Here is a 13,390-nt window from a genome sequence, read left to right as displayed (position 1 = left end):
TATATTTTTTGGTACTGAGTGAAAAGCAGGGGGCCCAAAGTAAGAGAAGATGAACTGGACAGTCCAATGTGGCATTTAAAGAAGAGAGGACCTCTATCATGGGCAGGGATGAAATAGCTGAGTTTCATGGCCCAAGCCATTGGTTATTACTTTCCATATTATGAGAATATTCAATCAGGTAGATAAAAATTTTAATCATGCCATCCCATGATGGAATGGCTCAAAAGACAGTATCTGAAAGTACTGCAAAAAGTATTTTATGCTTTTTGTACTTTTTTTTTTCCTCAAAGTGTCCAGAACTGTTTGGATATTCATCCCTTTCTTAGCATTTTATGCACTATCAGAAAAGGGGTTGTATCTCCTGTCTTTTCTCACCTCTTACCTGTCTTTTGTTTCTCAGTTATAAAGGACTGGGAAAAAGTAGGAGCAGTAAAAACAGTTTAGGGAAGCCTGAAACAGCTATCTAATTAGCCCTGAGGTAAAACTGGTAAGAAGCAAAGAAAATATACTTAGAGATTTAAAATTTAACTCCAAAACACTATAGCACATGCTGCTTAATACTATTTTTTAACCTCAAAACACTACAGCGCACAATACTTAATACTGTTAGTTTTCAGGTTTTTTTTTTCAATGTAGCCCCTCTCAACTAATAATTTCACCACCACCAATGGGCTAAAGATTGAACTGTCATTTTGAACAGTCATTTTCCAACATAGTAGGTTGGCAGTCTATGAAACAAGAATCAAAGAAAGGGGGGAGGAAGAGAGGGAGGGAGAGAGGGAAGGAAGGCAAGCTAGCAAGCAGGCAGGCAAAAAAGAAAGAAAAGAAAAAAAGAAGGAAGGAAAAGAAAGAAGAAAATAAAATAGAAGCTGTATATTGTATATGGACTGCAAAGCCTAAAGCGCAAGCAGTCATAGCTTTATATGGTAGTGCTTTAAATGAATCTTTACAGGGATGCCTGGGTGGCTCAGTAGGTTAAGCGGCCGACTTCAGCTCAGGTCATGATCTCACCGTTCGTGAGTTCGAGCCCCGCGTTGGGCTCTGTGCCGACACCTTGGAACCTGGAGCCTGCTTCTGTTTGTGTGTCTCCCTCTCTCTCTGCCCCTCCCCTGTTCATGCTCTGTCTCTCTCTGTCTCAAAAATAAGTAAAACATTACGAAAAAAAATTTTAAATGAATCTATACAATGCAAGGACTGCCTATATTTACTATTTGGCCCCTAACAAAAAAATTTGATGACCCTTGCAATAGAGGATATCCAAATGGCCAATAACATATGAAGAGGTGTTAAGTATTACTAGTCACTAAGGAAATTACGGAAAAACACCGTGATATCACTACACACCCACCAGAATGGAAAAAATGGAAAAGACAACACTAAGTGTCGCGAGCATTTGGAGGAGCCAGAATTCTCAAACAATGCCAAGTAGGAGTGTTGAAACAACTGATTCGAACAACTTTTTTGGTAATATATACAAGAAATACATACCTGCATAACCTATAGACATTTCACCAACAGGTACATGTATATCTAACAGAAATGTATACATAGGTTCACCAAAATACAGCTGACCCTTGGATAATGCAAGGGTTGGAAGCACCAACCCTACAAAGTCAAATATACAAGTTTAACTTTTGACTCCCTAAGAATTTAATTACTAATAGCCCACTGTTGACTGGAAGCCTAATCGATAATAGTCTATTAACACACATTTGGTGCATGTATTATATACTATGTTCTTTTTTAAAAAGTTTTTTAGCATTTATTCATTTTTGAAAGGCAGAGAGAGAGAGCACGCAAATGGGGGAGGGGCAGAGAGCGAGGGAGACACAGAAACCGAAGCAGGCTCCAGGTTCCAAGGTGTCATCACAGAGCCCGACGCGAGGCTCAAACTCACGGACCGGACCGCGAGATCATGACCTGAGCTGAAGTCGGACGCTTAACCTACTGAGCCACCCAGGCGCCGCTATATACTATATTCTTACACTAAAGCTAGAGAAAACATTAAGAAAATCATAAGGAAGAGAATATACATTTACAGTTGTACACTATATTTATAAAAAAAAAAAAAAATCCACACATGGGTGGACCCCTGCAGTCTAAACACATGTTGTTCAAGGGTCAACTCCACTTACAAAAATGTTCATAATAGCCAAAAACTGGATGGAACACTATACAGCATAAGAACTACTGCTACATAATTTGTGTAAATCTCACAAATACAATATTGAGCAAAAGTGAGACTCAAAGGACTATTTACTGCATGATTCCATTTATATAAAGCCCATTAACAAGTAAATTCATAGATGACTTTAGAAATCGACATAATGGTGGGGCGCCTGGGTGGCGCAGTCGGTTAAGCGTCCGGCTTCAGCCAGGTCACGATCTCACAGTCCGTGAGTTCGAGCCCCGCGTCGGGCTCTGGACTGATGGCTCAGAGCCTGGAGCCTGTTTCCGATTCTGTGTCTCCCTCTCTCTCTGCCCCTCCCCCGTTCATGCTCTGTCTCTCTGTCCCAAAAATAAATAAACGTTGAAAAAAAAAATTAAAAAAAAAAGAAATCGACATAATGGTTACCTCTGGAACGGAATCACACAAAGTGGAGTTTCTAAGATTCAAGTAATGTCCTTTCTTGATCTAGATACTAGACACATGGATATGTACGCTCTGTACACTTTTGATTTATGCGGTTTTCTCTATGTGTATTATACCTTAAAAATTAACACACTAAAAAGATTTTTATAAAATCTATTCCTTTAAAGGACTGTCCACCCTTTCATTTTTCTGACTTATCATCATTACTTCTCACCAATGAGATCTCTTAATTCCTGTTATATAGAAGTCAACTTAGTTATTTTTCTTGGTATACTATTGCACAGGATACCCAAATGATTATGCACCTGTCATTTTCGGTTAGTACCACACTAGATGCCAAGGTGAAACTTTGAAAAGCCAGTAACTTATGATAGTATGTTAAAGTTACAGGGAGGGTGGGGGAGCCTTGAAAAGTGGTTTTGTTTGGCCCTTTGTTTTGGTTTACCTTTGTCTATCTCCACAGTGATTTAATGTGCATAATGTTCAAAGGAGCTTTTCAAAAAGCCTGCTCTTGTGGGAAGGTTTTTTCTTTCTTTTTCTTTCTTTCTTTCTTTCTTTCTTTCTTTCTTTCTTTCTTTCTTTCTTTCTCTCTCTCTCTCTCTCCCTCTCTCTCTCTCTCTCTCTCTCTCTTCTTTCTTTCTTTCTTTCTTTCTTTCTTTCTTTCTTTCTTTCTTTCTTTCTACCATCCTGCTGCTACCTTGTGTTTAGTTACTTCCATTCATGGAACTTAAAATACTTCACAAATACTGTTGGGTGGTGTCACCTTCCAGAAAAATTTGGGCTCAGGCACACTGTGAACCTAAAAATTTCTAACAGTACCTTTCTACAGCTCCGCTCCTAGTGCCTAAAGAAGCACCGTCTTCTATGCTAAAACTTGTAAGTGCGAGAACTGAAATCCACAAAGATTAAGTCACTCTCAAGGACACAGAGTCAGGGGCTGAGCCAGGACCTGAACTCTCCAACTAACAGCCACTTAAGGGAAAAACAAACAAAAATCTACACCCTTGAATAAATGCTCAGCTGTTGAACTTCTGTAATAAGAAACAGGAGGGTGCCGAAACTATGCCCAGAAAGAGGACCTGAGGACCCCACGACGCTGACCTTCGCGTGAGCCCTATCACTGCCGGCCATAGGGGGTCAACATTCACTGGGTGCAGACTCCGCGCCGCCCCTTCTGCTCCAAGGAGGCTGCGGCCGGAAATTCCAGGGCTGGATCTAAGCCCACCCCCTTCTTTTCGCCGGTCGCCCGAACCTCCCAGCCTACCTGTTTACCTGAGATGCGCCTGGCACTGCCTGGCGAGCCGACTCTGGGCGCTCGCCCCGAGTTTCAGAGGCCCGACGCGTGGCCACCACATCAGCCAATCGACGCTCGCTCGGAAGCCTCTCGACCCTGAGGCCCGCCCGCCCGCCTGGGAAGGTGCGCGCGCCCGCAAACGACCGGGCGGGGCCCGATGGGGGAGGAAGCCAGACGCACGCCGCGCGCCGGGGACACGGGGAACCAAGGCGGAACGGGAGCCCGGCGGGAGCTTGCGGCGCTCACTGGGCATGCGCAAACCGCGGTGCTAAAACCACGGGGCGGGGCTTCTGGAGGACTGTGCCAGCTTGGGAAGTACTTGTAAGAGTTTGGAGAAAAAGACGGATTTAGTAGTTTCCGGTGACTGCGCCGGCTGGACGCTACGGTGTCCACTCCGAGACTACGAGCGCGTTCTATTAGAGCAAAATATTGCCCCGACAAAACCTAATCGGGCTAGAGGAGGAAACCTTGTGGTTAAAAACGTGTCTTGTGGCCTCAACTTTAGCCTTGCACTGTCCAAGAAGTTGGAGGAATTGCGGTTTTCTGGTTGGTTTGTGTGTGGTTTGGGATGAGAGGACACAGGGAGGGGGGCATATTGTGAAGTGATGGTTGAATGAAAAGAGCTGAAGTTGGACTCCAGTTGGGTGAGCAAAAAGCAATACCTAGCTCCTGACCAGGGAATATTTACAAACTAAAACTTGAGGGTGGTAAACTTTTTGACTGAAGTATTAGAACGAGATCTGGATGCTTATGTTCAACTAATGGATTCTTTAAGTCTCAGTGTTGAACCTTCCAGAATTAAAGAATTAAGTCCTCAGTTCATGTACTTCTGTGTTTAAACAAGAAAGGACTGACATTGTTAAATAACTGCTAGTAATTCAGATGTGGTTTTCTTGTTCCCCACATCAGTATTGCTTTTATAAATGTCACCTTAACTCCTTCACATACCAAATATTTATTGAGTACATACTATGTGCCTGGAACTCTTCTGGGTGTTTGATAAGCAATAGTAATGGTTTTTTACACCACATCCCCCAGAGAACTGGTATAATAGGAAGTGTGGACAGTTTCCCAACACTTTATTAAGTGCAAAAAAGGGGAGTGAAAAAATAAGACATAAAAAATGGGATATAAGTTGGTTGAAACAAAATAGGTTATAATATTCATAAGCTATTGGCTATTTTATTGTAATGAATGGACAGTGTCTGAAGATGTTTGTTACAGATTCAGCTTTGAAATACATTTTTCTTTACTTCAGTCAAGGTCTGAAATAGATATTTATTGACACAAAGTACCATCATATATATGAGACAAATATAGAGAAAATAGAGAAGTAGTATAGTTTGTGAGAGTAGGTAGGAAGGGCATTCCAATCAAGAAAGACTTCTGAAAAGGTTTAAGGCCACCCCAAATTATGTGTAAAAGAAAGGAGAGAAAGTTGCTTTTCCTAGCTAAGAAATAACAAGAAACAAGGGGGGAGAGTGACCACAACATTGAGAAAATTCAAAACAAATAATGGGTTTATAAGTTAAATTTAGAGAAAGTGATTATAGTATTTTTCTTTGGGTAAAGGTATATTAACCCTAGTTTGTTCTTTTTAATTTTTTTTTTAACATTTATTTATTTTTGAGACAGAGAGACAGAGCATGAACGGGGGAGGGGCAGAGAGAGAGGGAGACACAGAATCGGAAGCAGGCTCCAGGCTCTGAGCCATCAGCCCAGAGCCTGAGGCGGGGCTCGAACTCACGGACCACAAGATCGTGACCTGAGCTGAAGTCGGACGCTCAACCGACTGAGCCACCCAGGCGCCCCTAACCGTAGTTTTTAAAAGCTCATCTGGCTGCTAAAAGTCTAGGGTAAAGAGAAAACCCCATGTTTTCTTTCCCTTTGGTAAGTTGTTTTTTCTTCCACCTTTGTATCCAGTGATATCAAACATTAGGTCTTTCTCCCTAGTCCTTCCTCTAACTTACTCAAGGTAACTTTTTAATGTTCTTTTCCTGAATTTTTCAGATCTCAATAGCTATTTTTTTCCCAAACCTCTTCACACCACTGTTGCTCATATACACATTTGTTTATTCTCTATCCTGCTAACAGTTGCCAGTCTAGAAGAAATGAAAGAGACCAATTACAGCGTTCTTTCCTGTTCTCAAGCTAATTATCAAAGATCATCATTTTTAAAAGTTGGGCTTTTGCAGAAATCTCAATAAGGATGAGAGGGAAAAGAAAATGAACTCCCCTATTTTTTTACAGGGAGCAAAAGAATGTCAGATCATGAATGCTCTCAACTCCACAAATATCTTAAGCCTCCTGCAATGTGCCAGGCACTGCAATCAGTTCTGGAAATAGAGTAATTAATGAAAACTATGTATACAAGTACATGAGAATGCCATGTGCATTTAGGCAGGGTAATCTAGAGAAATAGAAACAAGATTTCACATATATATCAATTGTATTTCAATACACTAAGGATTACCAATCTGAAAAGGAAATTAAAATCTCATTTACTATATCATCAAAAAGGATAAAACACTTAGCAATAAACTGAGGAGGTGAAAGACTTGTACACTGAAAACTATAAAATATTGCTAAGAGAAAATACAAACGGAAAGACATCATCCTTGTGAATTGGAAGACAATATTGTTAAAATGTACATAGTACCCAAAGTGATCTACAGATTCAGTGCAATCCTGATCAAAATCCCAAGGCATCTTTTGCATAAACACAGAAAGAAGATTGTAAAATTCATATGGAACCACAAAACACCCTGAATAGTCAAAGCAAGCTTGAGAAAGAACAAAGTGGAGGCCATACAATTCCTGATTTCAAAAAATTCTACCGAGCATAATAATCAAGTGGCATTTTCATGCCTCTTGATAATGTCTTCCCTCTGTGCATGTCTGCCTCAGTGTCCAAATTTCCCCATTTTTATAAGGATATAATCACACTGTATTAAGATCACCTAATGACCTCACTATAATTTAATTATTATGCAAAGACCCTCTTTCCAAATAAAGTTTTATTCTGAGGTGCTGTAGATTAGACTTTACATCTTTTTGGAGGGACACAATTCAACACATAACACCACCTTGAGAAACATGAAAATGAAAATATGACATTCCAAAAGTAATGGAATGCAGTGAAAGCAGTGCTAAGAGAGAAATTCATAGCTGTAGATGATTATATTTAAAAAGAAGACCTCTCAAAACAAAAACTTAACTTTATACCGTAAGGAAGTAGAAGAAGAGCAAGCTAAACCTAAACCCGCAGAAGGAAGGAAATAATAAAGATTACAAGTGAGACAAATGAATACTTAAAAATTCTAATAACTTCAACTAGATTGGTGAAGAAAAGAGTAAAGATGTAAATAAATTAGAAGTGAAAGTGGTGCCGTTACTACTGACCTTAGATAAATTAAAATAATTATAAAAGAATATATGAACATTTGTATGCCAACAAATAATGTAGATTAAATGCACACATTTCTAAAACACACATTACCAAAACTTACTCTAGAAGAAATAGAAAGATCTCAACAGACCTATATCAAAGAGACTGAATCAGTAATTAAAATAAAAACAAATCCAAGACTAAATGGCTTTGCTGGGCAATTCTACACATAAAGAAGAATTAACAGTTTTACTCAAAAAAAGAAGAGGAGTAAATGCTTCCTGATATACTCCATGAAATCAGCTTTACCCTTATGCCCTTATACCCTTATACTAATGCCATCACAAGAAAACTACAGACCAGTATCCCCAACCAGTCCCCCTTATGATGCAAAAATTCTCAACAATTACTAGCAAGCCAGACTCAAAATCACATTAAAAGGATTTATCCCAGAAATACAAGGGTGGTTCAATATAACCCAATCTATATAACACAACATATTAATATAACAAAGGAAAAATGCCCACATGATCATCTCAATAAATTATAGAAAAAGCACTTGACAAAATTCAACTTCCTTTTATGATAAAATACTCAGAAAAATAGGAATTGAAGGGAACTTCCTTAACATGATAAAAAATCATGAAAAACCCACATGTAACATTCAATGATAATGACTGAAAGCTTTTCCCCTAAGGTCAAGCACAAGACAAGGATGCCTAATATTATCACTGCCATTCACATTGTACTGGAAATCCTAGAGAAAGCAATTATGAAAGAAAAATAAAGGCATCTAAATTGGAAGGGAAGAAGTAAAATTATCCCTATTTGCAAATGACATGATTCTACATAGACAAAATACCAAAGAACCTACAAAAAAATTAATACATGAATTCATCAGAGTTGGAAGACACAAGATCAATAGACAAAAATCAATTGTTTCTATACACCAGCAATAAATAATCCAAAAAGGAAATAAAATACTTTACTACAGAACCCAAAAGAATAAAATATGAGTGATAAATTTAGCCAAAGAGTTTGTGAAAGACTTGTACACTAAAAGCTACAAAACAATGCTGAAAGAAATTAAAGACGTAAGTGGAAAGGTGTTCTATGATTACAGATTAAAAGATGGCACAACTGAATTGCACTACTCTACAGATTCAGTCCAAAGTGATCTACAGATTCAGTCCAATACCTACAGAAATCCTAATGGCCTTTCTTGAATAAATTGGTAAACTAATCTTCAAGTTCATAGAAAATTGCAAGGGGCCCCAAATAGTCAAGACACTATTGAAAAACGAAAAGCTGGAAGATGCATGTATGTGTTCTGATTTCAAAACTTACTACAAAGCTACATTAACCAAAATAGTGAGGTACAAACATAAGGCTAGATATATAGATCAATGGAAAGAATACAGAGCCCAAGAAACCCAAATATCTATGGCCAATTGACTTTTGACAAGGATACCAAGACCATTCAATGGGGGAAAAATAGTCTCTTCAACAGATGGTGCTGAGATATCTGGATACCCATAAGCAAAAGAATGAATCTGGATGCCAACTTCCCTCCATATGTAGGCATACCTCATTTTGTTGCACTTTGCTTTATTGCATTTCACATAGTGTGTTTTTTACCAATTGAAGGTTTGCGGCAACTCTACATCAAGTAAGTATATCAGCGCCATTTTTCCAGCAGCATTTACTCACTTTGTGTCTCTGTCACATTTTGGTAATTCTTGCAATATTTCAAACATTTTCATTATTTGTTGTGGAGATCTGTGATCAGTAATCTTTGTTGTTACTATTGGGGGCACCATGAACCATACCCATATAAGACAACAAACTTAATTGATAAATGTTATTGGTGTTATCTGACTAGTCTACTGACGAGCCATTCTTCCATCTCTAGCCCTCTTGCTAGGCCTATCTATTTCTTGAGACACAACAATGTTGAAATTACAACCAATTAATAATTCTACAAGATCCTCTAAGTGTTCAAGTAAGAGGAAGAGCCCTATACCTCTCACTTTTTTTTCCATTTTTAAAAAATTATGCCTTATTATCTTTTTTAATGTTTATTCATTTTTTCAAGAGAGAGACAGAGTGCAAGTGGGGGATGGGCAGAGAAAGAGGGAGACACAGAATCCAAAGCAGGCTCTAGACTCTAAGCTGTAAGCACAGAGCCCAATGCAGAGCTTGAACTCACAACCTGCAAGATCATGACCTGAGCCAAAGTCAGATGCTTAATCAAATGAGCCTCTCAGGTGCCCCAAAGCACTTCTGGCAGCGGTGGGATCTCACCTTAATTCAAAAGCTAGAAATGATTAAGCTGAGTGAGGAAAGCTTATTGAAAAGCCAACAGAAGCTGAAAGGTAGGACTTAATGCCAAATAGCCAAGTTGTGAATGCAAAAGAAAAGCTCTTGAAAGAAATTAAAAGTTCTACTCCAGTGAGCGCAAGAACAAGAAAGCAAAGCAGTCTTACTGCTCTTAGGGAGAAAATTTTAGTGGTCTGCATAGATCAACCAGACACAACATTCCCTTAAGCCAAAGCCTAATCCAGAACAAGGCCCTAACTCTCTTCATTTCTATGAAGGCTGAGAAAGATGAGGAAGCTGCCAAAGAAGAGCTTGAGGTATAAAAAAAGAAGCCATCTGCAGAACACAATAGTGCAAGGTGAAGCAGCCAGATATCTGGAAGATCTAGATAATTAATGAAGGTGGATACACCAAACAACAGATTTTCAGTGTGGATGACAAAGCCTTTTATTGGAAAAAGATGGCATCTAGGATTTTCATAGATAGGGAGAAGGCAATACCTGGCTTCAAAAGCTTCAAAGAATAGGCTAACTCTCTTATAAGAGTCTAATGCATCTGGTGACTTTAAGTTGAAGCCAATGCTCATTTATCATTCTAAAGTTCCTAGGGCCCTTAAGAACTATGCTAAATCTACTCTGCCTGTGCTTTATAAAGGTAACAACAAAGTCTGGATGATAACAATCTGTTTATAACATGGTTTACTGAATAAGCCCACCGTTGAGACCTACTACTCAGAAAAAAGAATTCCTTTCAACATATCACTGCTCATTGACAATGCACCTGATCACCTAAGAGCTCTGATGGAGATGTGTGATGAGATTAATGTTGTTTTCAGGCCTAACACAACATCCATTCTGCAGCCCATGGATCAAGGAGTATTTTTGACTTTCAAGTCTTATTACTTAAGAAATATGTTTTGTAAGGCTGTAGCAACCATAGAGAGTGATTCCTTTGATGGATCCAGGCAAAACAAATCGAAAACCTTCTGGAAAGGATTCACCATTCTAGATGTCATCAATAATATCTGTGACTCATGGGAAGAAATTGAAATATCAACGTTAACAGGAGCTTGGAAGAATTTGATTCCAACTCTCAATGATGACTTTCAAGGATTTAAGACCTCAGTGGTGGAAACAGCCACAGAAGTGGTGGAAATAGCAAGAAAAATGAATTACAAGTGGAGCCTAAAGATATGACTGATTTGCTTTGATCTCATAATCAAACTTTAACAGGTGAGTTACTTCTTAGGCACACAAAAAAAGTGGGTTCTTGAGATGGAATCTACTCCTAATGAAGATGCTGTGAGGACCATTGAAATGAAAACAAAGGATTTAGAATATGACATAAACTTAGTTGATAAAGCAGTGGCAGGGTTTGAGACAATTGAAACTCCAATCTTGAAAGATCTATTGTGGGTAAAATGCTATTAAAGAACATCGCATGCTACAGAAATATGATTTATGAAAGGAAGAGTCAATGGATGTGGCAAAGGTCTTATTTTAAGAAATTGTCACAGCCATTCAACTTCAGCAACCACCACCCTGATCAATCAGCAGCATCAACTTTGAGGCAGGACCCTCCACCAACAAAAAGGTTATGACCCGCCAGAAGTGCACATGATAGCATTTTTAGAAATAAAATATTTTTAAGTGAAATTATGTACATTGTTTTTTTTAGACATAATGCTACTGCACACTTAATAGACTACAGTGTAATTTAAATGTAAATTTTATATACACTGGGTAACCAAAAAATTCATTTGAGTCTATTGTGACATTTGATTTACTGCATGGTCTGGAAGTGAACGCACATGTGATATCTCAGTGGTATGCTTGCACAAAAATTAACTCAGAATTAACCAACAACATAAATAAACAGTTAAAACTATAATACTATTATGAGAAAATTTAGGATTAAATCTTTATTACCTTGAGTTTGGCAGTGAATTCTTTGACACCAAAAACATAAGCAACAAAAGAACAAATAGATAAGTTGGATTTCACCAAAATTAAAAACTTTTGGGCATCAAAGAATATTATCAAGAATGTAAAGACAACTTACAGAGTCAGAGAAACATGGGCAAATCATGTATCTAAGAGTTTAATATACAGAATACAGTAAAACCTTGGTTTGTGAGCATAATTCATTCCAGAAACATGCTTGTAATCCAAAGCACTTGTATATCAAAATGAATTTCCCCATAAGAAATAATGGAAACCCAGATGATTGACTCCACAACCTAAAATATTCATTAAAAAATGATTATCATACTGTAATATACAAAATAATAAAGAAACTATAAAATATGAAGAAAAATAAATTAACCTGCACTTACCTTTGAAAACCTTCGTGGCTGGTGTGAGGGAGACAAGAAAGAGGAGGGTTATTGTGTAGGACAACTTTCCAACTTTCACTAACACTAACAGAGTCCCTACTCTCTATTGGCTCCATGGAATATTTTCCTGCATGGGGGCCATTGTACATGCTTGCACGTATGTTGACTACAGTACAGTATTAATAAACTCTTGTCGGGGCACCTGGGTGGCATCTGACGTCAGCTCAGGTCATGAGCTCATGGTTTGTAAGTTCAAGCCCATGTTAGGCTCTGTGCTGATAGCTCAGAGCCTGGAGCGTGCTTTGGATTCTGTGTCTCCCTCTCTCTCTGCCCCTCCCTCACTTGCCCTCTGTCTGTCTCTCTCTGTCTCTTGAAAATAAATAAAATGTTAAAAAATTAAAAAAAAAACTCTTGTCAAATACTGTATTTAATGTAACTGGCAATAAGGCAGCAGAGGAAAGGGTCTATATCTGCAGGCAGCCTGACCTAGAATGAAGCAAAGCATTCCTAACCTTACTCTTACATGGAAAAGCAAAGGACTGTCCATAGGTGCTTTGAAGTGGCAAAAAATACACTAGTGCCAGTTGTAGGCACCTTCCAATGTTCTGAAAAATCGCTGATTTCTGCCAAACAGTGGCTTGAGACCAAGCATCTGAGCATGAGAGATGATCACCCATAATCCCGCAGTGAGAGAGACACAAAGAACTATTGGCTCAGTTTTGATCATGTGACATTTGGCATCACATACTACTCATATTGCAAGACATTGCTTGTTTATCAAGTTAAAATTTATTGAACATGTTTGCTCATCTTGCAGAACACTCACAGAACAAGTTACTCAAAATCTGAGGTTTCACTGTTTATAAAGAACTCTTACAACTCAATAACAAAGATAGTCCAATAAAAAAATAATCAGTGGACTTGAATAGATATTTCTCCAAAGAAGATATACAAATGGCCAACAAGCATGTGAAAAGATGGCCAACTTCATTGGCCACTGAGGAAATGCAAATTAAAGCCACAATGTGATACCACCTCCTCATGCAGACTAGGATGGCTATAATAAAAAATAAATAAATAAATAAAACTAAAGGAAAATACGTTTTGGGAGGAATGTGGAGAAGTAGGAAGACTTGCACATTTCTTTGGATATGTAAAATAGTATAGCCCCTGTGGAAAATAGTTGGTAGTTGCAGTAATCCCATTCCTATGTATATACTCAAGGAAAATGAAAAATATATGGCCACACAAAAATTTGTACACAAATGTTTATAGCAGCATTATTCTTAATAGCCTAAAGGTGGAAACAATCCAACAATCCATCAATAAATGAGTGAATAAACAAATTGTGGAACATAAAACGGAATTATTACTCAACTGTAAAAATGAATAAAGTACTGATACATCCTACAAAGTGGGTGTATTTCTTTTTTTTATTTTTTTAATGTTTATTTATTTTTG

General features: G+C 38.2%; 1 protein-coding gene across 4 annotated transcripts in view; it reads right to left on the bottom strand.

The window, feature by feature from the left end:
• MIPOL1 (mirror-image polydactyly 1) overlaps positions 1-4,142 on the bottom strand; it is a 305,849-nt gene extending 301,707 nt beyond the window's left edge. Inside the window, exon 1 of one of the 4 annotated variants that reach the window (XM_045059815.1) lies at positions 3,866-4,142. The gene's annotated coding sequence lies outside the window, so the exon portion shown is untranslated. Of the gene's footprint in view, positions 1-3,857 lie in introns of all 4 variants that reach the window. The other 3 variants (XM_045059814.1, XM_011283198.4, XM_011283197.4) reach the window with 3 other exon arrangements.
• Between the last annotated feature and the right edge of the window lie 9,248 nt (positions 4,143-13,390).

Source organism: Felis catus, chromosome B3 (genome assembly GCF_018350175.1).
Source record: "Felis catus isolate Fca126 chromosome B3, F.catus_Fca126_mat1.0, whole genome shotgun sequence".
In the NCBI taxonomy this organism is placed as follows: domain Eukaryota; kingdom Metazoa; phylum Chordata; class Mammalia; order Carnivora; family Felidae; genus Felis; species Felis catus.
The sequence above is the reverse complement of the archived record's forward strand: the minus strand, read 5'-3'. Positions and strand labels throughout refer to the sequence as shown.